We start from the raw sequence: 7,956 nt of genomic DNA on the forward strand, positions 1-7,956 counted from the left end.
AAGGTATTGAACAATCAATAATATGAAATAATTCTTTTAAAAAAGGTAAAGGAATTTGAACGAAAAGAACCTGGAACTTTGAAGCAACTAGATTGAGTTAAAGAAATGATTTTTGCTCTGGCAATTGATAATCAAACTTGGACTCATAAGACCACACAGAATATATTTATGCGGGAAACTAGAAGGATTTTAGTTTTAAAAATAATAACTAAATAAAGAGTTATATTAATGGTTGAGATTTTTAAGAAAGATTGAAAGGAATTAAAGATAAAAGGTTAGTAAATTTGAAATATCAACCAATCAAAATTGAGAGAGTTTATGAATTCATTCATTATGGATTTTTCTAATGGTTTGTATTTTCAATATTGTAAGAAATTTTTTATGAAAATAAATAAGTATATTATTTTATATATTAAATTTAGTTCCACTAAAAATTAAATTAAATATATACCAACATTATATTATATATGCAAAAAGATATTTGCAATACGTAGTAGAATAAGAGAAAAAATCTAAAAATATATTACATATTTAAAATATTTGCAAATATAGATGTGTTGACTAGTCAATCTTTTTTTTTTTTTTTTTTTTTAATTTCTAATTTTACTATCTTTTGTCTTATCTTATTGTACACTTTTTTTTAATCTTTTTATTTTATTTCTCTTCTTCGATTTTTGCTTCTTCCATTTTTTTTATTCTTTCCTTTATCCGAATTTTGCTTCTTTCCTTTATTTTTTATTTTCTGTCATTTCCTTCTTTTTTCCTTTCTTTATTTTTTTAATTTTCTTTCATTTCCTTTTTTTCCTTTCTTTTTTTTTTTAATTTGTTCTTTCTTCAGTTTTTTCTTATTCTTTTTTTTTCTTTCTTCGGTTCTTGTTTATTCTTTTTTTATTTTTATTTTCTTCTCTTTCTAGGATTTTTGTTTCTTCCCTTATCTTTTTTTATTATTTTATTTTCTTCTCTTTCTCCGATTTTTTGCTTATTCTCTTTCTTTTTCATTTTTTAGTTTTTCTCTCATTTGTCCGGTTTTTGCTTCCTTTTGTTCTATTTAATTTTCTTTCATTCTTTCAATTTTTGCTTCCTCTTTCTCTTATTTTTAAAATTTTTCTTTCCTTTATTTGAATTTTTTCTTCTTCTCCTTTTTTCTCACAATAATTATGAAGCTAAGTTCCGTACGTAGGACTTGAAAGTACTCAATTCATAAGTGACTTAATACCAACAAGTCAATCATCGAGTTTAATTATTATAACCAATAATAAATATAAATAATAAATGAAAATCTATCAGTGATAGCCACTAATATTTTCTATCATTGATAGCTTAATCTTTGATTATATTTTCATAGTTAATAGTCACTTTTAGAAATCTATCATTGATAGCCAACTTAATCAATTTAATTAGTAAAGTTGAATCTCGAATTAAAATGTAAGTGGAATGCCTAGAAGTTATCACTAATAGCATGTCTATCAGTGATAGAAGCTATCATCAAAAAGAAAAGGGACTTATAAATGTTTGAAAATGACAAGGGGCAAAAAGGTGTTCAATGACTATGATTGATAGAGACTACTACTAATAACATGTTACCGGTGATAGAAGCTAATATTAATAACATGTTATCGATGATAGAAGCTACCTGATAGCACGTTATCGATGATAGAAGCTACCACTGATAGCACGTTATCGATGATAGAAAACTATCATTGATAGCATAATATCAGTGAGATCATTGATAGCATCTTATTAGTGATGTTATCAGTGAAAGAAACTATCACTGATAACCACAATACGAGTGATGTTAGTGATATCGATGATAAAACTTAGGTGATATCTATATATCGAGTTTTTTTTCAAAAGTGATAACCAGTTATAGAAGTCTATCATTGATAGCCTTAAATGTTAATATTTTAAGGTTGATTCTAATTAATGAAAGTCTATCAGTGATAACGACCGATAGCTGCTATCAGTAATAGACATGATAAAAGATTATTGGTGATAACTACTATGGTAATCAAAGTTGTTGGTCTTCTTTCAAAGTTGATCACTATTTATAAATCTATCATTGATAGCCATTGATAGCCTTAAGTAGTAATATTTCAATGTTGATTCCAATTAATAAAAATGAATCAATGATAGCTACTAATAATTGATAGTAAATTAAAAGCTAATATTTCAAGATTGTATTAATTTTTTTCAAATTGAAAGCTATCGCTGATAGCAACTATTATCGATAGCAATTGATAGAAGTTATCAGCGATAGTAGTTGATAGCAGCTATTAGTGGTTATCACTGATAGCTGTTATCAGTGATAGCTTTTAATTTGAGAAAACCAAGAAGAATCGAACAAAATAGTGGCTAAGCATGGGTTTTTTTAGTCTTTTACCATTTTTTGATCTATATATGCAATTATTTTATCCTTATACTATATATACTATTGTTTTGGGCTTGAATTCTATTTAGCAACTAGTCCTATGCAAAATATGAGGCATTTCTAGAATGGGGGCCTTGGGCGATCACCTCACTCGCCTATAGTTTAAGCCGACCTTAGGATAGAGAGAACGAGAGATAGAGAGAGAATGTGGGTTTTGAAAAAAGAAAATGGTTAGAATAAGAAATTCTCGTGAATCAAAGAAACTTTTGAGTTCCATTTTTCTGAAACATGTGTAATTAATTATAGGTTAAGGATAAAAAGGTAATTCAACCGTGTATTTAAGAACCAATTGAACATTTTTTAAAATAATAGAAAAGTTTAACAAAAGTGAAATATAAGATATTTATTAAGGTCTTGTGTGTTGTTATCTCTTATTTATACTTGGATTCACTATTTATGCTACAAATTAGTTCGTTATAAGTAACACTACTTGAAAACAACTTTACTATCTCTAAACTTCGTCAGAGTGAAGTTAGGCCCATTTTAACTATTTTAATGCTCATCTTGTTTCTTTAAGGGTTTTCTACCTTAGTAGTCTGATTAAATAGGTCTAATGCTAAGAGAAAAAAAAATCAAAGTAAAAAAATTCCATAACACCCATTAAACCATTTCAACATTAAAATAATAATAATAATAAATAAAAAGATCATAAAAGGAATTAGAAATTTCCTCCCTCATAAATCTAATAAAAAAAATCATATGAAAAATCAAATCAAGAAATAATATTCAGCCGTGATTTATTATGAAACCCATATCCGTTGAAGCGAACGTTGCTGTTGGGCAATTTATTATGCAAAATGCACGCGGTGAGTTGATAGTGATACCCTTGATTCTAGAGGGACCATTTTCCGTAGTTTAGAAAGCTAGACGAAAAACACGTACGTGGCTATAAAATTTTTATAATAAATTTTTAATTTTGATGGAATATTTATCAAGTATAATTGGTAATTGTTTGACGTGTAATGAAGCAATTTAAAACAATAGTGTCTGAAATTATATATGGTTGTTTAAAGCTAACTATATAGATTGTTAATATTTGTAAAATACAAATTATGTTTCAAATATTTTCAACCATATTTACCTATTATGGTTGAAAATGGTCGATACAAAAAGATTTTTTCAATTCCTCCGGGCTCATTGATAAAAAAGAGTCCACATTTATAACCATCTATTACCTAATATGGAAGAAATTGGAGATATGAAACACACACACGAATTTATAGGATAAGCTTTAAAAAAGTTTAAATTCATTAGATTGTACATTTGGATTTTTGTCTGTATTAATGTATGGTATGTTATCTTCTTTCATAATAATTATAATAATAATAACTAATGTTACATATATTTTTGTTGGGTTTTATATCTTAAAACCCGTAGATAGTAAATATAATTAATTGATCGTCATCAACAAAGAGTTATTGATATTATTTCAATAAATGTCATTGATTGTGTTGTATTCTATCTTGTCTTAATAACCCTAAATCCAATAAACTAACATCCTAGGTTGTCTTATGAGTCTTGAACTGTATGTGGAGATATATAGGAATCAAGATGCAACCTAAAAAGTTTATAGTATACGGATAAGGTTGAGTACCTTATCCTGTGACACTATGGATACGATCTACTTTGTATTTGATACAAATGTAATGATCCAACACGTTCGTGTAGGTGACATGCTAGTGGGGTATCCTATGCAATGAGTTTGCATAAGACCGGACCGCGAAATAGTACCCACTAGATGTAACACCGTTGACTAGTTAGGTTTCTATTTCACTTTTGATATAAATAGGTTTGACCCCATCTAATTGATCTACAAGTTCTCATACAGAATTGAAGTACATTAACTCCATTTCTAGGTCCATGGTTTCAGTCCATCGATCTCTATCTACATCTTCCATTGCCTATTTAAAGTTTAATGGATCTTCTAAGCAGTCATCGGGTATGATGACATGAGTTTCTGCTAAACTTATATAGCGATCAGGTTGTTGAACAACCCTCCTACAACGTCGAGGCATTCTCATCTCATGAGAAGGATGTGATGGAGCAACAACTCTTCTTGAATGACCAGCTGGTTCAACAACTTTTGTTGGTTTATCTGTAGTTTCTTTGGTTATCTCATCCAATAATAGTTTACTTTGATTTTGATGATTTCTTACATGATCATCTTCTAAGAATGTAGCATTTGTCGATATAAATACCTTATCTTCTTGAGGGTCATAAAATAACCCACCTTTTGTTTCTTTAAGGTATCCTACAAATAGACATATTTTTTTAACGTCGTTCCAATTTTTTAGGGTTTTGCACCAACACGTGTGTCAGACTTCCCCAAATTCTAAAGTGACGTAAACTGTTTTTACGTCCTCTTCATAACTCATACAGTGTTTCTGAAACACTTTTTGACGGAACTACGGTCAGTATATGTACACCAGCTTGTATTGCATAGCCCCAAAAGGATTGAGGTAATTGGGCGTAACTCATCATTAAACAAACCATGTCTAACAGGGTTTGATTTCTCCTTTCTGCTACACCATTCTGTTGTGGTGTATTAGGTGCTGTGAATTGAGACTGAATTCCATGTTCTACTAAATAGTTCTGGAATTGTAAATTCATATACTCATCACCTCGATCTGATTAAAGTGTTTTTATCCTTTTACCTAATAGGTTCTCAACCTCAGTCTTATATTATTTGAACTTTTCAAGAGTTTTCAGACTTTTGATGCATTAGATAAACATAGCTATATCTGGAATAATCATTAATAAAACCGACATAATATTCAGACCCTCCTCGAGCTTTGACATTCATCGGACCATAAATGTCACACCTCATTCCAGATTTCCCTTCTAACCTAGAGCGAAGCGAGAAGACGTTAAATATCACTTCTCTCTATGGCATCTAACGTCCCAACTCTTAACATATCCTGTACTTGATCAAACCCAGATTTCCAAACCCATTTTAAAAAAATAATCTATGTTCGTTGACAGAGTTTAGGAATTTGATTCAGTTTAAATCAAAATACTGTTTAAATAGATTTATAGACCAACAGTAAGGATTATTTTGAACAAAACCTCCCATGACATGTAACTCACAAGTTCTAGCCATTCTGGAATACTCTCAAATACATGCACAAACAATACAACAGATGTTTAACAACACTAGTAGCGTTTGACAACTCAGCAAGCACCAGGAACTTGTCGCTACCTGGGGGTGGGGAAAAACATAAAACATGGAAAGCACGAGCTAAAGCCTAGTGAGTGGTAGTTTAATATAAACATAAGCTATCACTTTCTAAATCATCAATAAAGTTTATCAAATCATTCAGTAAACCATTGAACAAAGTATAAAAGATTCAATAGCATCTCAAACACGTGCTGGTAAAAAAAGGTGGCATGATCAACTCTCATAAGCACATTATAAAGCATTCAGTCGTTATCAGAAAACCGCACCAACTCTGTACCTAAATACTCGTTTACAACGGCGGGTTACTCTGGACAAAGAATGCCCCCCGCGGGGTAAACCAAATCACAAGGTCATACGTTCACGCAGAGATGCCTCAAGGCTAAGCATAAATACACACCACAGGCTCAGGTTACTCTGGATTCCCCGGTATACTCTGACCACATCTGACCCCGGTGGTAACCCCCTGATAGCCTGGGTGACGCTACAAGCGTAGGTTCCTCTGGACTTCCCGGTATACTCTGGCCTCATCTGACCCCGGTAGCCCCCTGATCGCCTGAGTGATGCTACTACTGAAACACATTCAAGTAGCACGGGAAAATAACCATCTCTCGGGTACAATAATTAGTAGTTTGAAACCACTTTCACAAACATTCAGCATTTTTAAATTCAACAACAAGAGGTTTTCATATAAAACAATACAAGTCACAATTGTATAAACTCTGGTTCCAAACTACATTCTGATAAATCAATATCGTATAATACTATCGGGAGTTTAGAAATTATGATCTAAGCATTTTTGAAATATCAATCAAGTAAAATAGATCATGCCATCACATTTCATAAATCATAACATACTATAATATATAATTAGTTTCTATATCAAAACATTCGAAAGTAAACCACTCACTGTTAATCGGCTCCTCCTCATAATTTCGGTTTCTCCATCTCCCGTTCATCCTGGAATTATATTGATAACCCTCTAGTTATCATCCACATGACCATAATCCAATTATTTGAAAATTAATCTTCAAGTATAACCAATTTCACTTAAACTTTTTCCAAATCCTTAATTTGATTCAAGGTAAAGTTTGATTTGTAATTTGGTCCTTCAATTGCTCTAGAATTAACTCAAGACCTTAAAATTAATCTTCAATAAAAACTAATTCTATTCCAATTTTCCTTATTTTTTCTCATTAATCCTAATTAGGGTTTACTTCAAATTAACCCCTTAATCAACTTCATAGTTGACTTAAGATCCCAATTTCTTCTAATTTCAGGTTTAAGGTATCATAACAATACCAATTGGATCCCTAATTATGCTTGAGAACACCTTAATTGATTTTCCAGCTTTTAATGACGGACAATAGATGACAGACAGGAGTCAAACCAGGAAAGTCAACTCTTTCTTCAACCTCCAGCCCAGAAATTTCCAGATTTGGCCTCTGTTTTTTCGGTGAGCGTTTCAGACTTAAATTCATTATTTTTCGGACATTTAAAGCTTAATCAGCATATACAAACCTTTTACCCATTCTCTTAATTAACTTACCTCAAAGTTTGGACGTCCGAATTGCCCTAGAACTCCTGGAATCAACAAAACTCTCCATGGTACCCCTGTTTTTCCAGCGAGAAGTTGCAGAAATTTTAGAGCGTAAAATCAGAAATTCTAGCCAATAACGATCCAATAAAATACCATATAACTATAGAAGGACCTTATAAGTAATTTACCTTTAAATTTGGAGCTTTAGATTAGTCTCTAACTCCACGAATTTGCTAAAAACCCGAGCATCCCCTGTTTTCGCGATAACTCTAGCGCGACTGTTTTTCTTCGTTTTCCTTACTTCGTCGGCCAAATTTCTTCAAATCAAGCCTCCCACGAGCTTCTTCTTTACTTCCTCTTTAATTTTCTTTTATTTTGCCCAATTTTCCTTCGCAAGAACAACCCTAATTCGAAAATAACTTTTTCCTGGTCGGCTAAACTCAAAAAAATTCGAAATTCCCTTTTTCTCTTCATTTTCCAGCTTCAATTTTTAGTTTAACACGTGCCCAAATGATCCTTAACCTCAAAGCCATCTAATGAGAAATTTCAATAGGAAGCACCTTAATTTTTCCAAAATATCTCAAATTCTCTTTTTTCCTCTTCCTCTCGGTTTTCCTATTAATTCATCAATTTATAGTCAAAATTAGCTGTAACCTCCTCTAAGAAAAATGTTAATAATCCTCTTAACTTACTAAACTCAAAATTTCAGCTTCAAATTCGATTTTTATTGCTTGAAAACTTCAAGACACTCAAGCCTGCTCAGACTGTCCGAAATTCAGTCTTAATTCGACTTTTCATTCAAATTTCTTTAAT

The 7,956-nt window shown here is 31.2% G+C and overlaps 1 long non-coding RNA gene across 1 annotated transcript; it reads right to left on the reverse strand.

Annotated features, from left to right (window-relative positions):
• Positions 1–5,687: 5,687 nt before the first annotated feature.
• LOC120090243 (uncharacterized) lies at positions 5,688–7,605 on the reverse strand. Its single transcript, XR_016524886.1, has 3 exons — positions 7,332–7,605; positions 7,153–7,217; positions 5,688–6,563 (listed from the first exon to the last, which is right to left on the reverse strand). It is a non-coding gene; the product is annotated as an uncharacterized LOC120090243 (long non-coding RNA).
• Positions 7,606–7,956: the final 351 nt, after the last annotated feature.

This window comes from Benincasa hispida, chromosome 11, assembly GCF_027475165.1.
Source record: "Benincasa hispida cultivar pf3 chromosome 11, pf3_genome.v1.1, whole genome shotgun sequence".
Classification (NCBI taxonomy): Eukaryota; Viridiplantae; Streptophyta; class Magnoliopsida; order Cucurbitales; family Cucurbitaceae; genus Benincasa; species Benincasa hispida.